At 35.1% G+C, this 17848-nt stretch overlaps 1 non-coding gene and 1 pseudogene across 1 annotated transcript; one reads left to right on the top strand and one right to left on the bottom strand.

Moving 5' to 3' along the window:
• The first annotated feature begins 1262 nt into the window (after positions 1 to 1262).
• LOC109506166 (uncharacterized) lies at positions 1263 to 9446 on the top strand (annotated as a pseudogene).
• LOC114914470 (small nucleolar RNA R71) lies at positions 5192 to 5298 on the bottom strand. The gene has a single exon (XR_003801727.1). It is a non-coding gene; the product is annotated as a small nucleolar RNA R71 (small nucleolar RNA).
• Positions 9447 to 17848: the final 8402 nt, after the last annotated feature.

Below are 17848 nucleotides of genomic sequence, written 5' to 3'. Positions count from 1 at the left end.
GATTTTGAGGGAGATTTCACCAACATCATATATTCCAAGAAGAATTTTCTTTAGAAATCCTCGGTGAATCTCTTTACCAAGGGATTTTTATTTCACCAAGGATTTTGTCCCTCGTAGAAAGGCTGATTTCTAGTAGTGATTGAGGAGTAGGCACTTTACTAGTCTAAGTGTTTAAATAAATTAAAATAGATAAAAATATAATTAAAATATTTTACATATTTACCTTACTAAATATAGAAAATTATAAAAATATCCTTACAAATTTGCGATTTGCATGTATACCTTGTAAATGTTTTTTTGTATATCTACCCACTAAGGTATTTTACTTATTTTGATTTTAAATCATTAATTTGTTGACAATATTAGATAGCATGAGCACAAGTGCAAGAAGAGCGAAAAAGAAGGATATATACATTAAACAAAAGTTTCACAGGATATATACATAAATATCATTTTTAAAAGGGTATTCTCATAAATTCAAACATCTAGGGTGTATATATGCAAAAAATCCATTTCATATTTAACTAAAATGATATTAGAATAGTTAGAGCCTTCGTATTTGTTTCAAATTTAATATTTTATTTAAAATTGTTATATAAGTAACTTTTTTTGTTGTTTGCTATTTTTTATTTCGATGGCTAATAATTGTTGTTCTAGCATTAATATTTGGTTTTCAAAATCCATTTCATAATGGAGCAGCACATATTTTTCATTATATGGTAAGTAGATCCATATTTTTCATTATATGGAGTAGCACATAGGGAAAAAAAGAAAAGAAAAAATGGTAGATGAGAAAGAATATATCTTAATATTAAAATTGAACTTCATCAGAGCTAATCTGCAATTCTTAGCAGGATGCACTGTAGTTTCAAATTGCCAAAACTGGCCCTTCTCAAGAAAACATCTCTCCATGTAATATAATGGCTTCTAAACAAATCTTTGTTTTCTTGTGAGGTTGAGGCCTGCAAGCATGAAAACAAACAGATACAAGCCCTAAATGACAAGATCACCTGTTTATGCACAATTTGTTATTTCTACTGTGGATAATCCAAGCATCTTGACTATAAGAATTCTTCTATTCAAATACTTTCACCATCCAAGCCTTGATCATCAGTGAACTGCTTGCTTCAAAAGCGCAAAATTATCTTTTGCATAGCACCTTTGAATGTCACATGAAGAGCAAAAGACTTTTATCAGTCGCTGGTCTAGATTTTTTATGCCAAATGGTGGCAAATTACAAAATACTTTGACCAACAGCAATAATGGAGTTAGTGCCATGGATGGTTCCAAGAGTGGGATACGGGAAGTTTGGATGTGTGACAGAAGTGGCATTGGATATAGAGAGGGAGGTAGCCATCTCCTTTCTTGGTGGAATATTTCGTCACTTGAAAAAATCGGGAAGCGGTGGGTATGGACCGGTGCAATCTTCTTTCTTGGTGAGACATTTCATCACTCGGAAGAAGTGGGATGTGGTGGGGATGGAACTAGTTGTAAGGTCCCACTAGGCGCCATCAAGCTTCAAAACTTGCATATAAGGTGGTGCAAAAGGCAATCACATCCTTTTCTTTGATGTCTCTAAGATATTCTGATCTCCTATTGCCATCCTTCCCGCCTTGTTTCGGACATGAGTCAGAGAATTTGGAATTCCAAGAAACTCAGTGATTGGTAGAGGATGCACTACCAAACTTTTTCTAGTAACAGGTGGATGTATTTGGAATTCCAAGAAACTCAGTTGATTGGTAGAGGATGCACTACCAAACTTTTTCTAGTAACAGGTGGATGTATGCATAAGTGTGCCATCAGTATTGTACTAGTCGGAAAGATATTGATTGAATGGAAGATAGAGAATAGCATGCGTCTATGCATTGAATTTTAAGGACTTTTATTACATTACACCATCGTTCAAAGCATCAAAGGAGATGGAATTGGATATGGTATAGTGCTGGACTATAATAGAATGATAAAATACTGGGTTACAATAGGATATAATATTGAACTACGGTAGGAGTATGGTATAGACTATGATTGAAAATTTATAACTACTTGTAGAATAAAAGATTAAAATAAAGATTGAGTAATATGATTGAATTAATTGTTGAAAGATCATTTACATATGTTGTCCAACTATGCAACCCCAGGGGGAGGTGAGTTGGGTTACTAAAAATTTAAGTGAGGAGTGAATCACAAAAATTATGCTTTGAATATGATATGTGATGTGCAAAGACAAAAGCAAAAGATATGTCGGATATTAATACAATTAAGTAAGAAATTAATGTAAAAAAATAATAAGAAAGATCAACACATCACAAACAAGAAGGTTTATACTGATTCGGTGTCAATCTTGTACATACATTCACTCTCCAAGCTCCTACTTGAAAATTTCAATTTACTAATCATTTTCAATGATTACACCATCAGATCCCATCAATCCTAGTTATCCCAAGTTAGACACTTATTTTTTGAATACAAGCCAACCCTTTACACTTGAGGCTGCAGATGGGTCAAGTTGATTTGTGATCTGACCAGATCCGATCCAGTTAGATCCAATTCGAACCCATTTAAAAGATCCATGGAGCCGGGTTGGGTTCAAAAATTGGACATGTTCCCTTTTCTGAGTCGGGTGTGGATTTTCTGAATTTGGACCTGATCCGACCCGACTTGGTCCGGCCATGAGATTTTTGGGTTAATTTGGATCTTAAGATATATGACCCGATCCAATCCGACCCGATCGGATCTAAATATAGGACTCGAACCCACTTAGAGTGACTCACCCAAATAAAATTTGGGCTTGGGCCAAAATTTTTCAAATCCTTCCGTCTTCCCCATCCAATTTTCAAACCAAAAATCTCTAAAACTAAAAATTTTTCGAAACATTCAGTTCTTTTATTCTGACCGTTGTAATATCTATAACAACCGAGGAGAAAATACTAGATGGATTCCTGATAACTTAAATGAAAAGCATCTCGATTACTTCTTCTGACTTTTTGTTGAGCTTAGTTTTCTAAACCTTTTGGTTTATGTTTACTGTGCCATGAGGTACAAAAGCAAGAGGGCTTCTTGAATTTTAACTTTGTTTTGTTGACTTTAAGAAATTTTAGAGCATGCTCTAATGTGCACAGATATTGTGTCATCCACAATATATGCAGTCTAATTTTTAACCATATATAAGTATTCTCCTTGTATGATGTTTTAGATTGGGACAATTATATGATTATATAAAATTCATATATATTTTTTTTTTTTTTTTGTGGACTTTTGGAATCTTGATTCATCTAAAAAATGCTTGTTTTCCTCTGCTTTCCAATATAATTAATTATTAGAAGCTACAGTTAGAGGATTGGAGGAAAAAAAGAAAAGAGGCTTTTCTTAGTTGTCATCTAGCACTAGTATTCCTGATGGTAGGTTTCAAATAAATTACACCCGTGATCCGATTGACCCAAACTGGATCCGCATTTCATTGATTGGGACCAAATTATATATAGATCTGACCCGATTCGAATGATCTAATGGGTCAATAAATTCAACCATGGACCTGATCCAATCTAATTTTTTATCGAGATGGGTATAGATCCAATATCAAGACCCGATCAAAAAATCGGATCCGAGCGGGATCACTCAGGATCCAGTTTGACCCGACCCATTTGTATGCCTATTTACATTTTGATTCAAATTCGGATCAACCTTCTCAAGTTTTGAAATCCCGTAAAATTCAAACTCAAAATAGCAAGCAAGAGAAAGTTGATTTACGATGATAAACATAAATTAGTTCCTCAATGAGCACAATAAAATAGTAAAAATACTTTACACAATAATGAAGAAGCTTTTATGAACACCCTCTGATGGAATGGAGAGTTGAACGAGTCTTGGAGAGATGGTGGAACTTGAATTGAAAGCTTTCTTTTGACTTAAAGCTGAAAACTCTTTTGAATAATTTTTTTTCTCTTAATAAGTCTTGATTTTTTCCTTATTTGAATGTCTTTATCTCCTCAATCAATGTTAGAGAGGGTTTACTAGTTGTTTAGAGCCGTTGGAGAGGATTTATAAAGCATTTAATGCGTCAAAATCGGACAGAAAAACTAACCGTTTGATAGAGGCATAATTCTACATTCTATTTCTCCCTACATTTAATCTATTTTGCATGTTTAATGTCTTATTGTGATGATTAATGCTTATGTTCATGTATGAGAAATAATTTTCAGTATTATATGATTTCAACCTTCTGGGCTTCTTGCAAGTTTTTGGTGAGCTTAATATTTGAATTGGAAGAAATGGTCTTTAAAAAGTTATAGTGAACATCCTAAGCTTTCCAGAAAGTCCAAATGAGGTGATCCAAAAGTCTAAATTGAAATAAATTTCATGAGCTACAATTCTTGTGAAGAGCCCAAAGCCCAAAAACATGCTATCCTATCCAAAACTGGTATGGAAGATCGCAGCATCAAAATTTTGGCACTGTTGTTGGGGACTGATTTTTGATCAATTTGTGTGTTCTCATTGATTCTATAATTTAATTTGGTGATTCCTATTAATAAATAGTGCTGCCTTAATTATGTTTGTGAAGATTTGCGGTTTGCAGGTCTAAATTAAGCACTTCAATGGCAAATTTTCTGAGTGTTTATGCTTTATGACTCGAACCTCTCATTCTGGTGAATTAAAATTTGATCCAGAAATTGAAAGAATTTGCACAGATTAAGGAGAGAAGCTAGGCAAAATTCGGCAGAACAAGCTTCAACACCTAAGAGAGCGCTTGTTTCTTCATCAGGTATCAACATAGCTCTTGAATCAGTTTCTAACGGTTCCTCTAGTGGTTCAGAAGTAGAGGAAGTCATGGCTGCAAATAATAGAACTTTAAATGAGTTGGCTGCCCATAATTTAAATCAACAGCCTTTGTGTATTGAGTACCCTACATTAGATGCTACTTTTGAACTAAAATCGGGATTAATATATTTATTACCCACCTTTGTGGTCTTGCAGGGGAGGATCCACACAAGAACTTGAAGGAGTTCTATGTGGTGTGTTCAAATATGAAATCATAAGGAATTTCAGAAGGACAATCAAACTGCGAGCTTTTTCATTTTCCTTAGTAGACTTGGCTAAGGACTAGTTGTACTACTTTCCATCGGGCTCCATTGATTCGTGGAATGAGATGAAGTGGTTGTTTTTAGAAAAATATTTTCCTGCTTCCAGAACTGCCAACATAAGGAAGGAGATATGTGGTATTCAGCAAAATAATGGAGAAATATTGTATGAATATTGGGAGCGATTTAAAAGATTATGTGCGAGCTGCCCACATCATTAGATTAGTGATCAGCTCTTAATTCAATATTTTTATGAAGGTTTGCTACCAATGGATAGGAGTATGATAGATGCAGCTAGTGGAGGTGCCTTGGTGGACAAAATATCGAAGCTGCGAAAAATCTGATTCCAATGTTATAGTAAATTCTCAACAATTTGAGATAAGATGGATCTTACACCTAAGAGAGTGAATGAGGTAAGCACATCTTCCCTTGAACAAAGAGTGGAAGAACTAACCTTTCTTATGCATCAATTTGTTGTAGGAAATATGCAGTAAGTCAAGGCATGTGGTATTTGCTCGATTATTGATCATGATATGGATATGTGTCCAACTTTGCAAGAAAAATAATCAGTCCAGCAAGCCAATGCCATAGGAGCTTTCCAGGACAGCCCCAACGCAAATATGATCCATATTCCAATTCATACAACCTAGATGGAGAGATCATCCAAATTTGAGCTATGAGAATCAAGCTGCTCGGAATCAGTACCAACCTTCATTTCAAGCTAGGCAGCAAGCAAATCAGGCTCCAAATATGTCATGTGATGAGATTGTTAAGGTGCTAGCAACCAATACACAACAGTTTCAATATGAGACAAAAAAATAACATTCAACATTTGAAGAAGCAAATTAGTCACTGGCAACATTAGTGACCAAGCTTGAGGCTCAAGGCTCTGGAAAATTGCCCTCTCAAACAATCATAAACCCACGTGAAAATGCAAGTGCCATTACACTACGAAGTGGAAAAGAAATGAAGCCCCCATTCAAAACCCTTTAGATTTGGCTAAAAAAAATCAAGTGGAGGAGGCCAAAAATGATGCTAAGAATTTTTCCAAGGTAAAATCTCAACCTGTTGTGCATAATTTTACTAATTCTGTTCCTCTTTCTTTTTTTAGTAGGTTATCCAAATTTAAAAAGGAAGATCAAGAGAGGGAGATCCTTGAAACTTTTTGGAAGGTAGAAGTAACATTCCTTTACTAGATGCCATCAAGCAAGTCCTAAGGTATGCTAAGTTTCTTAAAGAGTTATGCATTACAAAAAGAAAGCTATGGGGTGATAAGAAGATCAGTGTGGGAGAAAATATATTAGCAGTAATTCAACATAAATTACCCCCAAAATGCAAGGATCCAGGTACATTTACGATTCCATGTGTGATTGGTAATACTAAGTTTGAACATGCCATGTTAGATTTAGGTGCATCCATAAATGTCATGCCACATTCAATTTATGCATCTTTGAAATTGGATCCATTGAAAGAAAAAGTGTAGTTATCCAGTTAGCTGATCGTTCTAATGCATACCTTGAGGGGGTAGTTGAGGATGTTTTGGTGCAGGTGAATGAGCTGATTTTTTTTGCTGATTTCTATATTTTGAATATGGAGGACAGTACCTCTCCAAATCCTGCTGTAATTTTGTTAGAAAGGCCTTTTCTCAAAATAGCTAGAACAAAGATTGATGTTCATGATGGTACCCTTACAATAAGTTTGATGGAGAGATTGTCAAATTTAATATATTTGAGGCAATGAGGTACCCTAGTGATATTCAATCTGCATTTTCTATTGATGTGGTTGATGTGTTTACATAAGAGTATTTTGAATTAAGAGATGAGGATGAATTGGAGGTGGTGCTTAGTCAAAATTTGAGGGAGTCTGATAAAGTGTTGCAACTGAGTTCTGAAGTTAAAGAGATGATTATGGCGTTGCAATCATTGCCTTCAATTTCTAAAAGGTATGATGTTTGTAAAATTGAGTTGCCACTATCCTACTCAAAATTATTACCTACTGTGGTGCAGGTACCAGTGTTAGATCTGAAACCTCTTTCTGTTCACTTGAAGTATGCTTACTTGAGAAGTGATAAGACATTACCAGTTATCATCACAAAGGATTTGACCTCGATGCAAGAAGAGAGGCTTATAAGAGTGCTACAGGACCATAAAACGCCATTGGATGGACTATAGCAGATATTAAAAGTATAAGTTCATCAATATGCATGCATCGAATTCTATTGGAAGATGGTGTCAAACCAAGCCGAGAAGCTCCAAGAAGATTGAATCCTATGATGATGGAGGTGGTCAAAAAAGAGATTTTGAAATTGTTGGATGTAGGAGTCATATACCCAATTTTAGACGGCATAAGGGTGAGTCCAGTTCAAGTTGTGCAAAAAAGTCTGGAGTAACAGTGGTTAGGAGTCAAGATAATGAGCTAGTTCAATAAGAATTCAGGATGGATAGCGTATGTGGATAGACTACCACAAGCTGAACACAGTGACAAGAAAAGGTCATTTTTCTCTACCATTCATCGATCAGATGCTTGAATGGCTAGTAGGTAAGTCTCATTACTATTTTCTTGATGATATTCTGGTTATAATCAAATAGTGATTGCACCTGAGGATCAAGAGAAAACCACATTTACATATCCATTTGGAACTTTTGCATTTAGAAGGATGCCTTTTGGGCTCTGTAATGCACTAGGAACATTTCAAAGATGCATGGTGAGTATTTGTTCAGATTTAATAAAAAATTACATTGAAATATTCATGGATGATTTTACTGTGTATGGTGATTCTTTTGATGCTTGTTTGGATAATCTATCTTGTGTTCTTGAATGTTGCATTGAGACAAACCTTATGTTGAATTTTAAAAATGTCTTTTATTGTGAAACAAGGAAGTGTCTTAGGTCACGTTGTTTCAAGTAGAGGTATAGAGGTAGATAAGACTAAGATTGATTTAGTTGTGAATTTATCATACCGCACAAGTGTGCGGGAAGTGCATTCTTTTCTTGGCCATGCAGGTTTTTATCGAAGATTCATTAAGGACTTCTCGAAGATTGCCTGCTATTATCTAGATTACTACAAAAAGAGGTGTCCTTTGAGTTCAGCTAAGAGTGCAAGGAAGCTTTTGATAAGTTAAAATCTGCATTAACTACAACTCCCATGATTCAACCTCCAGACTGGATTTTGCCATTTGAGATAATATGTGAAGCCAGTAATTATGCAGTAGGAGCTATTTTAGGGCAATGAGTCGGCAAGCAATCTCATGTGATTCATTATGCATCTAGAACACTCAATTCGGCTCAGTGCAATTATTCTACGATCGAAAAAGAACTTTTGGCTATTGTGTTTGCATTAGATAAATTTTGATCATATTTGCTTGGCTCTATAGTTATTGTGTTTTCTGACCATGCAACTTTGAAACATCTCTTCACAAAAAAGGAGTCGAAACATAGACTAATCAGATGGATTCTTCTTTTGCAAGAGTTCGATCTTGAAATCAAAGACAAGAAGGGAGCTAAGAACCTAGTTGCTGATTATTTGAGTAGATTGGTGAGAAAAAGAATCTTGAGCCATTGCGAGAATTTTTTTTTTCTGATGAGCAATTATTTGCTCTGTGAGGTATGGTTTCTTGGTATGCCGATTTGATAAATTATTTGGTCGGTAGGACCTTACCTAATGACATAAGTAGAGCTAAGAAAGACAAACCTAAGAGCGAGGCAAAATATTATGTGTGGGATGATCCATACTTGTGGAAATACTGTTCAGATCAGATTATTAGAAGATGTATGCCTGATTCTGAAATCCAGTCCGTCCTTATCTTTTGTCATGCTTATGCTTGTGGAGGTCATTTTGGGCCTGAGAGAACAGCTAGGAAAGTATTAGATAGTGATTTTTATTGGCCTACACTATTTCATGATTCTTATGTTTTTTGCAAGAATTGTGAACATTGTCAAAGGAATGGAGGTTTAACCTGTAGGAATGAGATGGTACAAACCCCTATACTTGTATGTGAAATCTTTGATTTGTGGGGTATTGATATTATGGGTCCATTTACTTCATCTTTTGATTTTGTTTATATATTGCTTGCAGTGGATTATGTTTTGAAATGGGTGGAAGCAAAGACCACCAAAACTAATGACTCTAAAGCTATTGTAGGTTTTATCAGGTCTAACATTTTTAGCAGGTTTGGCATACCAAAAGCAATGATTAGTGATCAAGGAACTCATTTCTACAATCAGACAGTCGAAGCTTTATTGAAGAAGTGTGGTGTTTTTCATAAAACATCTACAGCTTATCACCTCCAAACAAATGGTCAAGCTGAGATATCCAATAGAGAAGTAAAATCCATCTTGAAAAAGACTGCGAAGCTGAACAAAAAAGACTAGAGCCTTAGACTTAATGATGCATTATGGGTTTATAGGACAGCATATAAGACACCTATTGGGATGTCTTCTTATAGGTTGGTCTTTGGTAAGTCATGTCATCTTCCGTCGAGCTAGAATACAAGACTTATTGGGCGGTGAAGAGTTGCAACGTGGATATGGATGAAGCCAGTATGCAAAGGAAGCTGCAATGCAAGAATCAGAGGAGATACGACTTGAGGCATATGAGAATTTCAAAATTTACAAGGATAAGACCAAGGCATTTCATGATAAGATGATTGCTAGGAAGCAATTTGTGGTTGGACAGAAAGTCTTGCTTCACAATTTGTGACTTAAATTATACCTGATAAATACATTCTCATTGGATTAGACTCTTTAAGGTTACTAATGTGTTTCCTTATGTGTAATTGAAGTTCAAAGCTTAGAAACTAACAAGATGTTCATGGTAAATGGACATAGACTCAAGCCATTTTATGAAGGTTTTCAGGAGCATACGATAAATGAAGTGCAACTGAAGGATCTAGTTTATTCAGATTGAGGAGAATTACAATGTCAGGCTAACGACGTTAAATAAATGCACTGCTTGGGGGGTAACCCAAGAGTGGCCAACTGGCCATGATCGGATTTGCTTTCTTTATGCCTTCTCTTTTTATATTCGTATGCATTGTGTTTGTTTTTATTTTTATTTTTGGCATTTGAGCTTTACATTGAGGACAATGTAAGTTGTAAGTGTGGGGGAGAGGATTATGCATATTTTTGATTTATTTGAAAAAAAAGAAAAAATTTAAAAAAAATTCGTATTTGAGTGTTTTTAGGCTGTTTCCCTAATGATGTTTATGGATTCATGTGCTATAAACTTAGATTAAATTGAGATGAGAGTGCCATAACATGATTGAACAAATCACTTGCATACTTAGGCTAAATTTGACTTGAGCTTGATTTTGAAGAGTATTAACTTGTTTTGGTAGATCAAAAACATTTTTGGGTGAGCTTTTGAGCCGATTTAGATTGAAACATACATGTCAACCTCATATTTTCTTTGTGAGTGTGTTCATTCATGCTAGGTTACTCTAGAACTTGCTTGTAAATGCTAGTCAAAATTACTAAATTCATTTGCACACATAGAAATGATAATGGCATATAGGATTTTGAACCACTTAGCTTAAATGGCCAACCTTGAATCAACTGACTTTAGTGAAACCACTTTGAGCTTTTAAACTCTTTTGTTGATTGAAACCCTTATTTACGAGCCTTGAAGCATTTTTCCTTATGATTTACCTACCTCAAGGCTAGTAGAGCATTGGAAACTGTTTAATGGATTTTGAGACAAGAATGTGTATTGAATAAGTGTGGGGGTGCTATTATTGATTGTTATGTTGTATTTTGAAAAATGGAATGTAATGGGAGTAAGTTGTTCTTGCTATGTATTTACTCAAAAAAAAAAAAAAAAAAAAAGAAAAAAAAAAAAAAGAAAGAAAATAAAGTTGCAAGACATAGTTTTCAAGAGGAAGGAATGAGAAAAAGAAACTAGAATGTTTGAATGTTTGGGCCTTTAATGTCTTAATTTACCCAATTTGTCTTAATGCTCTATTAGTTTCTTGGGTTTTAACTTCATTATCCTTTGATTCCTGCTTGAACCTAAGCCCCATTACAACCCTGATGAAAGACCATTGGATCTATGTGTGGCATGTGATACAAGTGATGGAGATTGGATGAGCAAGCAAGCTTATGGTAGTGATTTAGCTTGAATTGAATCTTGAGTGAATCTTTTCTACTTTTCAAATACTTGAATGAATTAAGAGCGATGTGTGAGTGTCTACCATACTTGTTAATTGCTTTTTAAATGAAAGCTTCTTGTTTCTTTTAGCTTAATTTTGTTGAGTGTGTTTAATTCGTGATGTGTTATGGTGTTTAAATTCTTGATTTTGTTTAAGAATTATGGTGTATAATATCTGTATGGTGTCATTGGGGGAATTAGTGAATTGTGGTTTGTGTTTGGTTTTGTTTAGTTAATTGTCTAGCCTAATTTGCTCGAAGAAATGCAAAAGTTAACTGTGAGGGAATTTGATAGAGGCATAATTCTACATTTTATTTTTCCCTACATTTAGTCTATTTTGCATGTTTAGTATCTTATTATGATGATTAATGCTTATGTTCATGTATGAGACATAATTTCCAGCATTATGTGATTTCAACCTTCTGGGCTTCTTGCAGGTTTTTGATGAGCTTAATATTTGAATCGGAAGAAATGGTCTTCAGAAAGTTGTCGTGGACATCTTAATCTTTCCAGAAAGTCCAAATGAGGTGGTCCAAATGTCTAAATTCAAATAAATTTCATGAGCTACAATTTTTATGAAGAGCCCAAAGCCCAAAAATATCGCTATCCTGTCCAAAACTGGCCTGGAAAACTACAGCATCACCATTGTAGATTTTTTTATAGCAGGGGGCATCCCTTAGGTCGACCCCTAAAAAAAGGTCGCCCCATGGGTTGCCTCTTTTTTCTCAGTCAAAAAAATGACTTTTTATTTCGGCTCAGAAACAGCGTGGAATGACCTAGGGGTTGCCCTTTTTATATGAGACATCCCAGGGATCACCCCTTTTGCGTGCCACTCCAAAAATCATGCATGTTGGTGTGCCATTCAGAAGGGATCAACCTAAAGGTCATCCATTTTTATCCATGATAAGTTGTATATTTGTATATTTATTTTAGATATTTTTGATAATTAATGATGCTAACATCTTCTAAAAAAAGTTAATTTTATAAATAAATTAATTTTTTTATAAAAATAAATAATTTAAAAAAAAATAAAATTAGAGCATATTTATGAAAAATAGATGTCAGACTAATGAAGCAATTTAAGCACTAAAATAATTGAAGAATTAATAAAAATTTAATTTATATATTTTTTTTAATTTTACAGGCATAAAATCCGAGCAAAATCAAGCAAAAATATCTAAAAATCAATTTTAAAAAGCCTCGGTCCACGGAGTCAGCCACGCGATCCACAAAAATTTGCTCAATCCACATCGCAGTCCACAGGGCGATTGCTGGCTTTTGCGCTGATCAACGGCTGAGATCGATTGAAATAGGGGATCGGATGGCTGAGGACATGCTATCCTATATGCTTTGATGGGGGCCCACATCAACTGCACGATCTAACGGCTATGGTTCACTTTGGTATTTGATTGAATGGCCAGCAAAGAATCTGACTGAAAAAAGAATTCTAAAAGCTTCATTGCACCATCCGACGGTTGAGTTTTGATCCGGGATGAGATCTAACGATCCTGGTTTGCTGTCGGTTAACGGAGGAGATTTTTTTGCTGATCAACGATCCAAATCAAATCCATCACACGATCCGATGGTTGGTATCAAATCCGATTGTAATAAGACATGAAGAGGATTTTTGATGAGATCTCATGGTTGGTTCAAATTTGATAGTCAGAAATATTGTACGCAGGTTGGACATATTTTGAGAGGTTTTAAGACTCTATTTTCTACTAGAAAAAGATAAAAAATTCATCTATAAATAAAGATCAAAAATAAAAAAAAAAAAAAAAATCAAGAAAAATTAAAAAAAATTAAAAATTTTAAAAAATATAGGAATCCAAGAAGAAGAAAGAGAGAAGCCAATTCGTTCCATGGAGTATGAAGGAAGTGTTGGGAATAGTGTCCCAAACCAATCGTCAGCCTGTTGACGGTTGTGCTCATTTTTGTATTTATACATGATTATGAATTAATAAAAATTATTTTGATATTTTTCATCACAAAATGTTTCATCTTCTAATGAACTCCTATGTTGTGGTGAAGTCCTTAGGACTATTTAGACTCGACAAAGGAGGATTTATCGTTTAGTCCTTAAATCTATTCGCGACCAAATGATACGTTGTTACCAAGACGACAACGTTTATCAAGCATAGGTCGTTGTGTGCCATATAGGTTGGTTGTCCTCTTAACCAATGAGTGTGGAGACACTAGTATGGCATATAGGTGAGATGTAAGGGTACATCTCACTGAACGTGACCGACTCTGGAGCTATTTCTGCTGTCAAGATTTGCTCCGATGGAATATGGTATAAATATCCCTCCGACTTGAGACCGCCACGGTGACTTGCAAGCAACTCACTGCACTTAGGCACTGGACTACCTGAATTTTTAATTCAGTGACGGAAGGCTGCTGGGTGTAGTCAAGTACTTGACTTGTCGGTGCGTGTGTCAAGATGGGATTGACCACTCTAGTTTAAGAGCTGTGTACAGTCGTGTTTCAATTTAGCAAAATTTGGCCAGAGTAGTCCTTATGAGGAGTCACAGGACTGTTTGAGTTGAGCACGATTCGGATGATCTGATCAGGGTTGACAGTTTAACCCTGAGTCATCCTAAACACAGGGGTCAAAAGGATGAATTATATAGTAACCATATTCATGTAGGTTCTGAGTGTTGCGATTGCGACTCTTCGACCTATCCGAATGTCGGGTACCATTGCTAGATGTCACTTCGATTAGTACAGAATTGGTTCCTATGCTACCGGCTTAGGTTCGAACCTGCGGGGTCACACACATTAGAGTTCCTATCTGATCTGATGGCTGATGTAGAATCCTACATGTTTGGACTCAGTGATCAAGAATCAGGATTCTCTGATCATGAGTTCCACACATTATGGGTACCGGGGTCAAGAGTTCCACTGGTTGGGACTTTTCGATCATGGTTACATATCGATGAATTCTGATGCCGATTGCCCATCGGATTTGGACTCAGTATTTATGAGAGGTTTAATTAGTGATTTGATCGCTAATTAACTCAATTTGATTGAGTAATTATTTTTGGATCAAGTCCAATTGAATTGGATTCAGTTGGATTTGACCCGATTAGGTTAAGAGTTGACCTAATCGTCAAGATGGTTTGATCCCTGATTTGATCAGGGATTGGGCTTAGTCAATTCCTGATTTGATTAGAATTTTATTGAGCCTAATTAAGCCTAATTAAGTTGGGTTTAAATTAGTCTAATTGGACCTAACTTATTTAGTTCAATTAGGTTGGTTTAAATAATTAAACCACCTTGACCCAATCTCCATACGCCACCTCACTTCCATTGCACCCATTTGAATTCATGAGAAGGAACTTCTCATAATTTTTTTCTCACGCCAAGCCCTCTCCACGCCCCACTTTATTGTGCCATATGAATGGATAAGGATGATTGGTTGGCCATTCAAATTCAAAATAAAGTTTGAATTTGAATGGGTAATCAATCTTTGCGCCTTATCCCTTTTTTTACCTCCATTTATTACATGAGAAAAGATTTCTCATGAAATCACTCAATGTACAATTTAAGCCATGCCTCACACTTTTAGTGGATAAGGGATGAGTTGGTGTCTATTTGAATTCAAAATTTGATTTGAATTCAAATGTGCAATTACTCATCTTTATCCTTTCTTTTGGATAAGACGTTTGACGTTGTTATAAAAGGAGGAGAAGAGTGGGGCGTGCAAGATGAAGATTTTTGGATAAAAATTTGGGGTGTGAGAAGTCTTGTGCTGAGAAGGAAGTCCATATCCTTTCAAGAGAAAAAGAAAGAAAAGAAAGAAAAATGGGTGCAAGGTTTTCGGTGAGTTTCTTAGAGTTTTAGCCTGGGGTTCGGGAAGTGAGAAAGTGAGCTACAAGTGTCGTGAGCCCACAAAATTTCAGAAAAATCTTCAACATCCTCTCAAGTACGTCTATTGACATCCGAAGATTCAAAGAATCGACAGACATCGATCGAAGGAGTTCGATCAGCATCGACCGTCAAAAGGACTCTACAACGAGCTAGCACTCGTGAGGAGTCGATCAGATCGAAGCTTCATGTGGACGATCCACAGAGGCCAGACACACTGTGTGACTATGTCGCGATGATCAGACTCTCCGACGGTGATCAGATTGCGACGATCTACTACCCGCACAAAGATATTGTGTTCTGAACACATTACAATAAAGTGTTTATTGTTCCAATTTGAATTTCAAATTTAAATGCATGCATGCTATATATCATATTTAGATCTAGTGTAGGATAAATTTATGTTAATTCATTAGATTAATTAATATTTTTCCACTGTAAAATCATGATTTTGAAAAAGTTTTAAAATTATCATTTTACCCTTGCACTGAATTTCTCCACAAAAATGATATCAGAGTGGGTTCTTAGATATGATATATATATTTGCAAGTGTAAATTAACTTGTAATCTAAAAGTTTAAATTTGAAATTCAAAAATTAAATTTGAATTTTGAAAGTTGTTCGAAATTCAAAATTCAAAAATTTAAAATTCAAAATTTGAAATTGAAATTTGAAATTTGAAATTGAAATTCAAAATTAAAAATTTAAAATTTAAAAATTTAAAATTTGAAATTTGATTGAAATTTTAAATTTAAAATTCAAAATTCAAAATTTGAAATTCAAAATTTAAAATTCAAAATTTGAAATTAAAAATTTAAAATTTAAAATTTATTTAAAATTTGAAATTCAAAATTTAAAATTTAGAATTTAAAATTTGAAATTTAAATTTTGAAATTGGTATATTTAGATATACTTGATCAAGTAGCAAGTCATCGAATTGGATTGGTTGCCATGGCCGTTCGGTCATAGGAGAAAATAGGGTTTAAAGGCCCTCTCCTCCCATTCGATGGGGTCTCCTATGGCGGTAGGAGTGCTGCTGCAATTATATCCCATGCAGATGAAGCAGCGAAAGAAATTAATTGTAAAGGTTCAATTGTGAAATTTATCATGAATGTGTTAGATTAGATCTAAAGGAATATTCATGATTTATTTTGATTGATTATTTTCTGTTATGTAATTAGCAATAGGATTGCTATTTATGAAATGTGCTGATCTATTTGTGAAATGAGCCAACATATTTGATGAACAAAAAATAAAACCTTTCAAATTTGAAAATTATTTTCAAAATGCCAAACCCTGACCCATCAGCCCAAATACTTAATTAAAAGAATTAAGTGTTGTCTAGTAGGTCTAGAATTGTGAATTAAGACCTAAGACAATTGCATAAACTTGTGGGTCAATGGGTTAGATGGATTAGGTCCATAATTGGGTTAGACCTAAGGTTAGCTTAAAGAAATGGACTAAATTAGAGTAATTGGTCAAATCTAATCAAAAGTTGAATTAGATTAGGTCAAGGATACTCTAGACTCAACTCCAATAGTTGTAATTGAATGGGTCCATATCTTTAACTAACCAAGATGGACTTAATTCATGGCTACACAGTGGAACCTTATTTACTAAGTTGATCAAATTAAAACTAATGAACTGGTTGGTGTCTAAGGTAAGTTTGACCAGTGATTTTTAAGCGGGAGCTACTCGCAGTGATTGGATCTCTGACGAGTTAATGGCTTATCCCCACCACTGATCTCACTTACTTGGCCAACCTGGTGAATTAGTTTTGATTAGATCACTTGGTGATGAGGGCTCACCCATGTCATTAGGTAAATCAGTTTGACTGATTTAGGTGCTCCTAATGCCAGCTTTAATTAAATCTTTTTTAATCTGACTTGGTGAAGTCAGTGGGAAGATTGAAATTGGCTGGATATTTTTTTCTCATCTATCCTTTAATAAAATCTCAAAAAAATTATTAGATCCCTAAAAATGATTAAGTTATATTGATAACTAAGTCATAGCCTCCTATTAAGTGAGTGATAATGAGTCCATTAGTTTAATAATATTGGAGGCCCAAAGGCTGGTGCTTATTGACTAATGAAATTATCATTCATAATATGATAATTTGGTTTGAGTCTTTCTGATGGTGATCAGGTTGGCTGGTCAAAGTCGGGCTTGATCATTTATTGGTCCGATTCATCAAATCAAATCATGTTAATGGTTGGACCTAACCAGATCTTTTCAATGGAGGCCAAAGCCTACTGATTAGGTTCTGGGGCAAAATCAATTACTTGAAGTTGTTTAGAGAAACAACTGGTTATGAACATACCCATAGATGCACATGGGTTGACCAACCAAAGTTGGACTCATGTGTAGTCTGTGTGGATTCTAGTACCCACTAAGGAATTAAAGTAATTCCTCAAATTGGAGGTTGAGGCTACAGTTCGTAAAAATACTGGGAGAAACTTTAGACTAAAGTCCAAGTCTTTAGTATTTATAGTTTATGCACTAATAGAGGTCTGATTTTCCTTTATGCAGCTATGGCCACTACCCTGTCCCTCTGGTCATTATTAGATAATGACAAGCTCATGGGACCTAATTTGATAGCTGGTATCGAAAATTAAAAATCATCCTTCAGCATGAGCAGATCCTTTATGTAGTAATGGATCCGCACCTGAGGAGCCAGCTTCGAACGTTAGAGGGATGGTCCGAGACATTTATCAGAAGTGGTTCAACGATCGCACCACCGTTCGGTGCATTATGCGGGGGCA

This window comes from Elaeis guineensis, chromosome 8 (assembly GCF_000442705.2).
Source record: "Elaeis guineensis isolate ETL-2024a chromosome 8, EG11, whole genome shotgun sequence".
In the NCBI taxonomy this organism is placed as follows: domain Eukaryota; kingdom Viridiplantae; phylum Streptophyta; class Magnoliopsida; order Arecales; family Arecaceae; genus Elaeis; species Elaeis guineensis.
Note: the sequence above shows the minus strand (reverse complement) of the source record. Positions and strands in the feature narration are given on the sequence as shown.